The 14,501-nt window shown below is 33.0% G+C and overlaps 2 pseudogenes; both read right to left on the bottom strand.

Moving 5' to 3' along the window:
- Nucleotides 1-2,142: 2,142 nt before the first annotated feature.
- Nucleotides 2,143-3,201, bottom strand: LOC149576235 (tryptophan aminotransferase-related protein 3 pseudogene; annotated as a pseudogene).
- A 5,783-nt stretch (nucleotides 3,202-8,984) lies between these two features.
- LOC149576236 (tryptophan aminotransferase-related protein 3 pseudogene) lies at nucleotides 8,985-9,988 on the bottom strand (annotated as a pseudogene).
- Nucleotides 9,989-14,501: the final 4,513 nt, after the last annotated feature.

The following is a 14,501-nucleotide window of genomic DNA, read 5'->3' on the forward strand; positions in this document are numbered from 1 at the left end:
GAGTGCCCCAAGATATTCCCACTTGATGTTAATCATGGTGGATTTAAGAGACGTCAAAGTTTTGGAACAAAGTTACATTTGGAAAGGAGAGTTTCTATCACAAGAGCATAGACAAGTTATTTATATCATGTCGGCTGAAATTATATAATGTCATACACACGTCACAGTGATAAGAAGAAAATTTCAACTGCTGCTAGTCATGACAGATTTTGACGTGAAGCAGCACATATGTAATGTTAGCCCCTCAACACAAAACAATGAAAATGCATTGGCAAGGGATAATGGCAAAGCTGCAAATATAAGCAATTTTTACATATATAGGTAAAATGTTAAGACTAGAAGGGTAATTTAGAATCTGCAGAGAACGGTAATTTTTAGAGTTTTGCAACCATGAAGTCTTCTCAAGGTCTTGTTGTTCTTTGAGGTTTAAAATTGGAGGCAAGGAATGCTTTGAAACATGGTTGTACCGGTTGGACTTCATAGGGAAACTGTTGGGATATGAAGCCCAACGGTCATATGATTGTTCATTCTCCCTCAACTCTTCATATTCGTAGAGTTTTATATAATGGATGTATGCAGCCCATGTAATGTATTCAGTTATTTTCATAATAAAATATTCCCTGCTTGAGTGTAGATGTAAGAAAGTTTTTCCGAACCACAATAAATCTATGCTCCTTTGTGTTTGTCTTCTTTGTTTGCTATTTTGTTTTAGTTCTTTGCTTGTTTAATATTTACAAATTCAACCTTGTCCCCAAACTCTAAATGATATGCATTTTGGAATTATTTTTGTTTTTAGAGTTGATGCTCAACAATAATTATGTCAAGAATTGGGAAATAACTTTTTTCCTTCTCCCAAGATTAACAATATTGTTCAAGAGAGATAAGATACTTCACATCTTTCGTATGTAAGGTCCACAATGTGCCATTTCCTATTAATAGTCTTCACAATCTTCCCCAACCAATTTGGGAGTTTATACACTGAAGGTGACCTTATGAAAGATTTAAGATTTTTAGTTTTTTATTTGCAAGTGATTTCTATAGATTATTTATCAGATTTCGTGTAAACTGGGTGAGTCCAATTTTGTGCCTAATCATACCCATCGCACATTTTGAGCCAATCTGTGAAATTAAATCAGTAATGATGTTTCAGGATTGTTAAAAAGAATTTGTGATACCCATTGCACATTCTTAGCCAATATGTTAAATTAAATCAGTGACAATGTTTCAAGATTGTTAAAAGGAATATATATAAATTTTATTGACTTGTTGTTGGTAAATAGATTTGTCACAGTAGAATTTTCCCAATGGAGTGTGTGGAAAACCGTTCACAACAGTTGGATAGGCCCTTGGTATGCGGCCTTCCTCTGTGTTTAGAGGGGCAACTCCGTCATATGATATGATTTTGAAGTTTTTCGAATAATGAATCTAAAACTAAAAGGTGAGAAAGGTCATGATGATGAATGCACCACACAACTCCAAGGCTTTCCTGAATTACTAAATTAAAACCGCTAATAACAACAATCAAGTTCTATGCTTGAAAACTATTACTAGCTCAATGCTGATCCATAGATTCATAAACATCTACACCATACCGTGAGAATGCTCACTACAAAGAGAATCAACATTTCTAACAATTTAGATTTAGAAGAAGGGAACTCAAACTGCACATTCCTTTATTTTCTTGCACTAAGAACTCAAGAGGAATTTATGATTACAAAGACAAGATTTGTTCATACTTTCCAAATATCATCTCCTAATCAAAGTTTAAGCATAGTGCTCCCTTTTTCCAAAGCCCAAAAAGTCCCTTTTCAAAGCCAACAAGAGCCCTTATATAGACATAGAGGTTAATAACTACCTCTTCGTGGTTAATAACCGTCTTCAAAATATGTGATTTTGGAGAGGTTAATTAACTTTTATAAAATTAACCTAGTATGACCTGAAACTTAGATTTTACATCTTTCCGCAAAGGAATATTGCATAATAAATCTTTGCTGATCTCTTTTTTATATTTGAACGATTCATTCAAATAACATCACTTTATTAATGACTGCATATCCTTATTTTTATGAAGACACCAAGAGCGTGTGGCGTGTGTGCTGAATACTAACTTTATGTTCATGATCTCTCCAATTATGTTTATATCTACCAATTGTGCTTTTCTTCAATGTAATCATACATATTCTCATATACATCGTAGTCTTTAACAATTGTCCACCCGTGCCGGGAACCTACATGGCCGATGAGCTTGAGGAGGGTGAAAAGCACAACATCATCATCGGCTAGGCTTGGCATTCTTGTGAAGTGAGGCCAATAATATGCACGATCATTTATATCTCTCACATTCTTACTCGTCAAAACATCTTTCTTCAACCAACTATCTGGATTGTTTGGAGATGTTCAAATTCAATGAACATAGAGGTATCCAATTTCTCAATTTTTGTAACCCAAGTTCTAGCGTTTAACTTCCACACATAGTCCATTGAGTTGAACATCTCTTTTTTTTCTCTATACAAGCCATAGTATGGAGTAGCATCAACCACTTTGATGGGTTTGGCGGATTGTGGGCTTGGGAAAGGCTGTAAATAGCGGCATTGATAAGCTGGATAGAACCTATTCCAAGAACATTATATCTTCCTTTTATGACTGCATTTCCCACAAGTTCATCAATGGCACAAATCTATTTCTCTAACTCTGGTGACATGGCAACATATTCCAAATGGTTGTTTATGTCCTATCTCATTTTGTACCATGGCAGCACTACTGTTGCTACCGCTTCTACATTAGTAATCCAGAATGGTTTCAAGAATGTGGGATCTCCTTGGCTGGCATCCACCACACAATTTGGAACAAGTTGTGAATAGTCAAGTCCAGTGTAGTAGGGATTGCATTCACAAATCGAAAATCCATTCTCATCTCTTAGAAATGTATCAACAAACACATAACCATATCCTAACACTGATACTCCGCTACTACTTATGCTTCATCTACAGCTCTTCTACTCCATCCTCCTCTCTTTTCTCTTATCAACATCCTTCCTTTCTTATTAATATTATGAGTACTACCCCAAAAGTGCCCATTTTCATTATCTGAGGGACCATGAAGAAGTAAAAATTCGTTCAGAAGCAGAGAAAGTAGCAGCACCACATTGTGCGATCGCTTGGGCTTTTGGGAGCCAATTGGAGGGTTGTGTTGAGGCTCCATATTGTTTGTCTAAGTTTATCTTCTTGCCCTATGTTTATAGCATTCCACATGACTAAATGTTGTTTAGACATTCTACCAAATAATTTGTGTGCTTTCTTTCTGCTTCCACACTTTGCATACATGTCCACCAAAGCATTCGCAACTTATGACATCTGATGAAAATCCATTTGCAATTACGCTTTTATGAATAGCCATCACTTGTTTCGAAGCTTCCTATTCCTATTACACATATATCATAGAAAAGTTGATATATATATGCTGCTGTTTGTAATTTTTACTTTAATTGGTGAAGAGAATTCGATTAGAGTGATCATAGCTAAAATGGGACATCATCTGTTATATAACCGACAAAGCTCAAATTCTGCCCAGTACCCTTGATAGGTGTGTGCTAGAGTTTCTCAATGCAATATGATTTTTTGAAAACACCTCCCACTTATGCTCCATTCTCCTCAGATTTACAATAGTGATTATATTGATGAAAATCCTCCCTTTCTTCTATAAGCGGCAATGATCGCATTCCATGAAAGAATGTCTTGCTCAATCATTTTGTCAAATACTTCATGTTCATCTACTAGACTTCTAAATTGATCATACATTCATATAGGGGTATCCTTTAAAATTTGGTGTCTGGATATCTTAATTTCTCTTTGGTTGATGTGAGCGTGAATTTTCTTGTCCTTTGAAAGCACATTCTTGGAGATGCAGGTCTGCAAGAGTTGGAGATATGTAAAAGAGTTTATAGTTCATTTATCAGAGGTAGGTAGAATATGTAATTCTTTGTTCAACAAACCACGTTTACATAATGCAACGAGTTTGAGATTTAAATCATGACTGACGTGGTTGGGATGCTCATTCAATCTGCTTATTATGACCGCCTTTGAGTACAAGAGCTTGAATCTGCTTACCCGATCACAAAATGTTAGTATTCTCACATCCCCTCAGAACACTAGCAAAGCTTAGAGCATTTGGTGCAATACCAATGCTACGCAATTCAAAAAATAGGCTCAAGGTGTCGTATCCAAGTTCATTTTTGGCATATCCTGTTGTCCTTGTTCAATGGCTTCTGGCAAAGAACAAGAACTGATCACACTTGTGATGGTTCTAGAATCTAGCTTAATGCCTTTATATTATAGGTGAGAATAATGATCGATAGCCTCTGCAAATTGTCCATTTTGAGCATATGCTGCGATTATAGAATCCCATGATACCAAATCTCTGTTGGGTATTCTCTCAAATACTCTCACTGCACATGGTGAATTACCAGGAACTCCATCTGATTCACTTTGATTGTTATTGTCAATTGCTCCCATTTACATGTATGACTTCTCATGGAAGAATTTTAAATAGGTTAGAGAAATTTTCAAACAAGTTAATAACCATCCTAAAGAGGTTAAGAAATACGCATTTTTGGAGAGGTTAATTAACCTACTCCAAAATGCACAATTGGAAAGTTATCATTAACCTATTTGAGAGGTTAAGAAATACACATTTTTGGAAGTTATCATTAACCTTTTTGAGAGGTTACGAAAAACACATTTTTGGAGAGGTTAATTAACCTACTCCAAAATGCACGATTTGAAAGTTATCATAATTAACCTTTTGAGAGGTTAATGGTTAATGATAGACTTGAAAACACGTATTTTGGGTCTCTCCATTAACCTGCAATAACTTGAGGCTCAGAAGTTAGATTTTAAAATTTTCAAGTGCTATGTGGAGTTGGGAATGAGCCAGAGATATGAAGATTCAGAAACTCACAAAAACTCAGAGATAAAATGACCATTCCAATGATTAAAATGGGACATATTTCACACATAACGAGGGGATTAACAAGTTAAAAAATTGAAACACTTTATTATTGAGAAACAACTGGCTCTAACTAGGGACAAGGACTGAGAAGGACTGAGAAGGACTGACAAACACTAAAAATGGGACAGTAGAAAGAAAAGCTAAAGCAACACAAACTCCTAACTAGACTCTATACAAGGTAGGTTTCCCTACCTCCAATGGCTCAAGTTATAGTCATGCAAATCCATTCACTAGTTGGGAAAAATAAATACCATGGTGTACCAAAATGTGACAATTCTTAAGCTTCCATGGGTTCGAATATAAGTGTGCTCCTTGAATTCTAACTCTGAGATTCCTAGCATGCCTCATATCTCTGGATGAAAGAGCATATCCAAATACCCAGGCTTCATCAAAAATCTCAAACTTTAAAATCGACTCTGCTTCTTGTTGCATGTCATAGATGACTTCATTTTGAAAGAGTTGAAGTATAAGGCTCTCAAGTTTCTCAATGCATTTTTTATTTCTCTTGTGCTCGGCGAACCTTCTTCTTTTAGCATTACCATGACCTTGGTTGAATCTTCTGTAAAATTATTCCAACTTAGATCTTCCTTATCTTCCAAAATATCATCTTGAATTTTTAAGCACTACGAAGTTACACTGATATCATTGTCATAACTTTAATTTCCTTTCCATTAATATCAAAATTTTCCTTCTGAAGATCCTTCTGGTGATTAAGACTTGAAGATATCAAACCTTGTATTGGATTGCCTTCATACAATCTATGATGCAAAGCAATCTATGGAGTTGTATCCATCAAACCTTGTCTTCGAATACCAACTTGAGAATCATCAATAGAAATGCCTTTCTCTAAGAATAAGGGATTAAAGTAAACATTTTCTTCATAGAGAAATTTACCATCTAGGGATTTTGAGCAAAATCTTGGAATAAATACATCATAAGAGTTTGCTTCATTGGATTTTTCCATGAATCCCCTACGAACTCATCACTTTCTTCATCCTAGTTATTCTTCTCATAGAAGTTCTTGGGCATAGAATTTCCTAGTTGATGAAAATACTCAAAAAGAGGATTTCTTTGAACTTTGAATGATCCATAGATTTTTAATTTTGATTCCATTGGATTAGAGGAACTTTTCATTACATCCATATAGCTTTCATCTTCAACACATTCAATGATATCTATCCCCTTTTGACTCATCATTTCTTGTACAAGACATCTTTTATGAAATGTAGAAGTTGGTATGCATACTAAAGAATGAAGGCTAGATGGTTCATCTTCTCCTCTTTGAAGCTGATTTTGAACTTTTTCATCAATTGATCTTCCAATCACAAGTTCATCAATATCATCAAATGTAAAGGTCTCCATTTCCTTAGGGAAAGTAGATATTTGTAGAAGTTCGTTGGTGCTCTTATCTCCATCAATGGTAATAGTTTTAGATTGTTCCATGACATCTGAAGTATTGATATCATCAATAGATTCATTATCCTGAATTGTCATCGAAGGATGATTGGGAAGATTTTCTCCACATAGGAAGTCATCATGAGAAGCATCGAGGCACCAAGTAGGAATAAAAGTAGTATGAAATTCACCTTGATCCACATTTTCTTCATCTTCAATCATATGTTGTGTAGTTTCCCAAGATTTCAATATTTCTTTTTCTTTCTCATTAGGATTGAGATGATTGAATAATTTCTCCTGGATTTAGAAATATTCATAGTCATTTCTTGATACATTTGAGAACCCTTCTTCTCCTATAGACTCTCTTTCTCGACTATCTCCTTTATTACACATAGGATCCCTAACTTCTTTCAAGCATGAAGATTTAGATGAATCCTTTCTAATATTTGGATCAGAAGATGTTCTACTATCAAGAAAATAATTCGAGCATGGGTCTTCTTTCTCAAGTTCTCACAATGTTTGAAGTAAAGAAGGATGTACTTTGTTAGGATTTAGGTGTGCATTGCCATAGAAGCTTTTCAAAAATTCAACCTGATTGGGATCAAAGGAAGTATGACTTTGATGAGCAATAGGTGCAAGTATGGGGATACCTTTTTGAGCACCACTATCCATCTTCATTTGACAAGAAACACTTTTATTATCAAGTTCTTCCTTATGCTCACATGTGGAACTTCGTTCTGAAAATGATTTGGGTCTGTGAGAGAAAAACTGATTATTTGTACCATCATCTTCATCTATCTTTTGTAAAGTTCGAAGCAAAGATGGATGAATCACTCTTGGTTCAAGTTTCCATCCACCATAGAAACTTTTCAAGAAGCTTGTTTGCTTAGGATCAATATGATTTTGCTGAGATGCAGGTGCATGAGAGACATTTTTATTATTCCTCATTGCTGATTTAGATGAAGCACATTTTTCAGCAAAGCCTTCTTTATCTTTATATGCTGAATCTTTTTCCAAAAAGAATTCTTGATCATGAAAAAGAAAACCATAATTATTTCCATCCTCTTCTTCAATCTTTTGAAAAACTTTAAGTAAGTGGGGATGAGCCATTTTAGGATCCAGCCTTGTGCCACCATAGAAATTCTTCAAGAATTCAACTTGCAGGGGCTCATCAGGAATTTGTTTCTTAGGACATGAAAAGTATTCATCATCACTGTCACTTTCAAATTTTCTTTTGTACCAAACCATGATTTTGAATTACTTCCTTGAAATAGAGTCGCTAATAATCAATCTTTAAAATAGAGTCGCCAACCTTCGTTCTAGGGAAGGTACCTTTTATCAACCATGTTATTGATTATTGTTCACTTGGTTTTGGATGTGACCAAGATTTTTCGTGTTTCTTCTTTGAATGACTACTATTCTTTCTATGACTACACCATTCTGACCAATAGGAGCCCTTTGCAAGATTTCTATGAACTCTTCTTCTTCTTCAAGAACTTGATTCACCAGATGGTATTGTTGAACACTTCGTCTACACCTCCAGGCTAGAGTGTTCAAGTCTGAAATAATATCCTCCTGGGTGTCTTGGAAGCCAAGGTTTGGTTGGAGAACTAGAAAAATGTTCTCATGAGGTAGCACCATTGTGCTTCATTATAGGTGACTGTTAATCTTTCTTGTTCATTCAACCTAGTAGAATCGCAAAAAATCTATTTGTAAATAGATTTGTCACAGTTGAATTTGTCCAACGGAGTGTGTGGCAAACCATTCACAACAGTTGGATAGGCCCTTGGTATGCGGCCTTCCTCTGTGTTTAGAGGGGCAGCTCCCTTGTATGATATGATTTTGAAGTTTTTTGAATAATGAATCTAAAAATAAAAGGTGAGAAAGCTCATGATGATGAATGCACCACATGACTCCAAGGCTTTCGCGAACTACTAAATTAAAACCACTAATAACAATAATCAAGATCTACACTTGAAAACTATTACTAGCTCAATGTTTATCCACAGATTCATAAACATCTACACCATACCATGAGAATGCTCACTACAAAGAGAATCAACATTTCTAATAATTTAGATTTAGAAGATGAGAACTCAAACTGCACGTTCCTTTATTTTCTTGCACCAAGAACTCAAGAGGAATTTATGATTACAAAGACAAAATTTGTACATACTTTCCAAATATCATCTCCTAATCAAAATTTTACCATAGTGCTCCCTTTTTCCAAAGCCCAAAAAGTCCTTTTACAAAGCCAATAGGAGCCCTTATATAGACATAGAGGTTAATAACTACCTCTTTGTGGTTAATAACCACCTCCAAAATATGTGATTTTGGGGAGGTTAATTAACCTTTAGAAAATTAACCTAGTATGACTTGAAACTTAGATTTTACATCTTTCCCCAGAGGAAGATTGAATAATAAATCTTTCCTGATCTCTTTTTGATATTTGAACAATTCATTCAAATAACATGACTTTATTAATGAATGCATATCCTCGCTTTTATGAAGAGACCAAGAGCGTGTGGCATGTGCACTGAATACTAACTTTATGTTCACGATCTCTCCAATTATGTTTATATCTACCAAATGTGCTTTTCTTCAATGTAATCATACATCTTCTCATACACATCATAGTCTTTAACAATCATCCATCTGTGTCGGGAACCTACATGGCGAATGAGCTCGAGGAGGGTGAAAAGCACAACATCATCATCAGCTAGGTGTGGGATTCTTGTGAAGTGAGGCGAATAATATGCAGGATCATTTATATCTCTCACATTCTTACTCGTCAGAACATCTTTCTTCAACCAACCATTTGGATTGTTCTGAGATGTTACAAATTCAATGAATGTAGAGGTATCCAATTTCTTAGCTTTTGTAACCCAAGTTCTAGCATTTAACTTCTGCACATAGTCCATTGAGTCAAACATCTCTTTTCATTCTCTATACAAGCCATAGTATGGAGTAGCATCAACCACTTTGATGGGTTTGGCGGATTGTGGGCTTGGGAAAGGTTGTAAATAACAACATTGATAAGTTGGGTAGAACTTGTACCAATAACAATATATGTTCCTTTTATGACAACATTTCCCACAAGTTCATGAATGGCACGAATCTGTTTCTCTAACTTTGGTGATGTGGCAACATATTCCAAATGGTTGTTTATGTCGTATCTCATTTTGTACCATGGCGACACTACTATTGCTACCGCTTCTACATTTGTAATCCAGAATGGTTTCAAGAATGTTGGATCTCCTTGGTCGGCATCGACCACACAATTTGGAACAAGTTGTGAATAGTCAAGTCTAGTGTAGCAGGGATTGCATTCACAAATCGAAAATCCATTCTCATCTCTTAGAAATGTATCAACAAACACATAACCATATCCTGAACACTGATACTCTGCTGCTACTTTTGCTTCGTCTGTAGCTCTTCTACTCCATCCTCCTCTGTTTTCACTTATCAACATCCTTCCTTTCCTATTATTATTATGAGTACTGCCCAACAAGTGCCCATTTTGATTATCTAAGGGACCATGAAGAAGTAAAAATTCATTCAGAAGCAGAGAAAGTAGCAGCACCATACTGTGCAATCACTTGAGCTTTTGGGAGCCAATTGGAGGGTTGTGTTGAGGCTCCATATTGTTTGTCTAAGTTTATCTTCTTGCCCTATGTTTATAGCATTCCACATGACTGCATGTTGTTTATACATTCTACCAAACAATTTGCGTGCTTTCTTTATGCTTCCACACTTTGCATACATGTCCACCAAAGCATTCACAACTTATGACATCTAATGAAAATCCATTTGCAATTATGCTTTTATGAATAGCCATAACCTGTTTCGAAGCTTCCTATTCGTATTACACGTATATCATAGTAAAGTTGATATATATATATGCTACTGTTTGTATTTTTTACTTTAATTGGTGAAGAGAATTCAATTAGAGTGATCATAGCTAAAATGGGACATCATCTGTTATATAACCGACAGAGCTCAAATTCTGCCCAGTACTCTTGATAGGTGTGTGGCAGAGTTTCTCAGTGCAATATGATTTGTCAAAAACACCTCCCACTTATGCTCCATGCTTCTTAGATTTAAAATAGTGATTATATTGATGAAAATCCTCCCTTTCTTCTATAAGTGGTAATGATCGCATTCCATGAAAGAATTTCTTGCACAATCATTTTGTCAAATACTTCGTGTGCATCCACTAGACTTCTGAATTGATCATACATTCATATAGGAGTATCTTGTAAAATTTTGTGTCCGGATATCTTAATTTCCCTTTTGTTGATGTGACCATGAATTTTCCTACCCTTTGAAAGTGCATTCTTGGAGATGCAGGTTTGCAAGAGTTGGAGATATGTAAAAGAGTTTATAGTTCATTTATGAGAGGTAAGAAGAATTTTTAATTCTTCCTTCAACAATCCCCCTTTACATAATGTAGTGAGTTTGAAATTTGAATCGTGACTGATGCGTTGGGGGTGCTCGTTCAATTTTCTTATTATGACTGCCTTTGAGTACAAGAGCTTGAATCTGCTTACCCGATCAAAAAAGTTAGTATTCTCACATCCCCTCAGAACACTAGCAAAGCTTAGAGCATTTGGTGCAATACCAACACTGCACAATTCAAAAAATAGGCTCAAGGTGTCGTATCCAAGTTCATTCTAGGCATATCCTGTTGTCCTTGTTCAATGGCTTTTGGCAAGGAACAAGAACTGATCATGCTTGTGACAGTTTTGGAATCTTGCTTAATGCCTTTATGTTGTAGGTGAGAATAATGATCAATAGCCTCTACAAATTGTCTATTTTGAGCATATGTTGCGATTATAGAATCCCATGATACCAAATCTCTGTTGGGTATTCTCTAAAATACTCTCACTGCACATGGTGAATTACCAGGAACTCCATCTGATTCACTTTGATTGTTATTGTCAATTGCTCCCATTTACATGTATGACTTCTCATGGAAGAATTTTAAAGAGGTTAGAGAAATTTTCAAACAAGTTAGTAACCATCCTAAAGAGGTTAAGAAATATGCATTTTTAGAGAGGTTAATTAACCTACTCCAAAATGCGCAATTGGAAAGTTATCATTAATCTGTTTGAGAGGTTAAGAAATACACATTTTTGGAAGTTATCATTAACCTTTTTGAGAGGTTAAGAAAAATGCATTTTTGGAGAGGTTAATTAGCCTACTCCAAAATGCACGATTTGAAAGTTATCATTAACCTTTGGAGAGGTTAATGGTTAATGATAGACTTGAAAATGCGTATTTTGGGTCTCTCCATTAACCTACAATAACTTGAGGCTCAGAAGTTAGATTTTAAAAATTTCAAGTGCTATGTGGAGTTGGGAATGAGCTAGAGATATGAAGATTCAAAAACTCACAAAAACTCAGAGATAAAAATAACCATTCCAATAATTAAAATGGGATGTATTTCACACATAATGAGGGGATTAACAAGTTCAAAAATTGAAACACTTTATTACTGAGCAACTCTTGTAAATCACCCTCTTCAAATAGACTTTGGATGAAACAAAATTATACCTCAATATTTCTAGTTTCGTCGTAAAAATAGAAATTTTTGCCAAGTACCGATGTTAATATTTGTTGCAATATATTGTTTCAAACATAACTTCTTTGGCAATTTCTGCTCTCACAAATCACTTGGATGAACTAGTGCAATTAGGATCAAAATTCACATATTCAGAAATTAGAGAGGAAGAAGACGAATGAGAAGGCCGCCCAAGTTATCAATGTTGGTGATTTTGATCTTTTTTTGGTATGATAATATGTTTTTAAAACTAGCTGACATTTTTTTCTATCGTCATAATCAATAGTTTTTCAATTTTAGGGTTTAAGTGAACCAACGATAGCCTTTTCTAGAATTAAGATAACTTAACATACTAACAATGTAGAATATTTGATTTAATTAAATAACTATAGCTAATGTAATAAATAATAATGAAATTAAATTAGTTTTAAATGTCACCATTTCATTCCATTGAGAAAATATTCACATACAAAATATATTTTAAATTTCAATGTAGATTAAAATATATTTTTGACAATTTCATTATTGTATTTGTCGTAGGCAATATACTACTGCAATTAGTTCTACTTAAGTTGTTAAGTTGTGATTAATTTTATTTATTTCAACCAACTACATTTTAGTATTTTTATTTTGAAGTTCCTTTTAAAAAATTTCTAATGTATAAATGAGAGATTTTTAAATTTTAAAATCCGTAAAATTATTTTACTTCAATTTAATTGGCTCATACCTTGGGGGTGTTATAGGGTAGATTTCCAAGAAGCGTACCCATATTATGAGGCGATATTTTGGGTAAGAATATATGAAAATATGAAATAGATCGAACATATTTTAATACATTTTTAAAATACTAATACTTTAAATGCTAAAAATTTATAAAAATATAATAATTAATTAAAAAAATTATAAACTCAATATAAGAATTTTTAACATCTTAAATATTATGAAAATATTAAAATTATAATTAAATTATATTATACATTATATTAGTGATTGACTTCTATATTAATATTATTTAATTTTTAAATATTACTGATGTTTAGCTTCATTTATTATTTTATTATTTATTAATTAAGAATAGTATCATTTGAATAATATTATTGGAGAAATATTATTCAATAATATTGTTTATTCAAAGTATTGACAAAAAAGAGTAATCAATTGGAGTAGTAATATATATTTTAAGTTATTCATATGTCAATATAGGATTATGAAAAAAACTTAATTGATATTAGCAAAAGTGGGCAATAACCTTTTATTAAGAAAAAAAATAAATTTACAAGATTTTGATAAAATAAATAAATAAATAAGCTATAATTACAACATAATGAATGTAAAATATTGACAATATAAAATGATATTTTCTTTAATCACTTTGTGCAAAGAGATTTGTAAAAAGCTTGGAATCTTAGCAATAAGAACCTTAGTACCTCTTTAACAAGTGTGCTTCAAATGTTATATTAAATAAAATTTGATTCCTTCTGATATATCCATTGTCACTTTTAGGTTATTCAAAGTAAAGAAATTGGAACACACACTAGGTATTATTAATTTAAAGGAAATACTCAAGTTCTATATTGTGCCAATTACGAATATTCACTCAAGCCCTTTAATTCCCACTTGGATTATGAAAATTTATATATTTTAAAATATTCGATCAATGATACCTTACTCAAATATTGTTCACGTTGGTTGGTGTACTTTGTATTAGATATGCTTTATTACTAGTTTTATATTACATTATTTGAGAGTTACTAATCCTCCTCCTACTTTCTTGTTACCATCAATAATTATCCAACGATATCTTTTAAATCTTTACCTTGACTTAGATACAAAGAAATTGTATTCATAATATGTCATGCCATCTAGATTTAAGGACATATCTTTAAAATGATATTAATAAGAGGTCTTTATATAATTCTTGATCATGATAAAAAATAGCATATACTTTCCAATTGAAAATCTTTCTTAGTACTAGAATTCAAATATAGGTTTCATGAATATAAGATAATTGTATATTAAGAATTATTTATCTATTGTAGTAGAAAATAGATACAGTCAAGATTTAATGTCTCTAATCTATATTTTATTATTTGGTTTAAATTTAGCTATCTTTTAGTTTTTTCTAGCATCCAATTTTTTCACTTTTATATTCTTAAGATAAAATTTAATCTAATGTATTTCAAAATACAATATGACTTATGTGCTTATATTTAAACTATATTTCTTCTTAGTAATTAGCATAATATAAATATCTAACTTTTATTTTGTATAATTTAATAATTATGAATACTACTTACAATAGCTATATAGTAATGCTAATTAATACTAATAGAATAAAAAATTGCACAACATTGAAAATTATGCACATATTTAATAATTTCTCAAATACAACAAAATTATGACTAATAATTTTTCATTTCTACTATTTATTTATGGAAAATACAAGCCACTACGTGGCACTTGTTTCAAATATATATGTGATAGCCACTTTAAATTTGCATAGATTAGTAAATAAAAGTCAATTGAATATTTTTAA

This window comes from Cupressus sempervirens, chromosome 1 (assembly GCF_028749045.1).
Source record: "Cupressus sempervirens isolate cs-2001-9-10 chromosome 1, ASM2874904v1, whole genome shotgun sequence".
NCBI classification, from domain to species: Eukaryota; Viridiplantae; Streptophyta; class Pinopsida; order Cupressales; family Cupressaceae; genus Cupressus; species Cupressus sempervirens.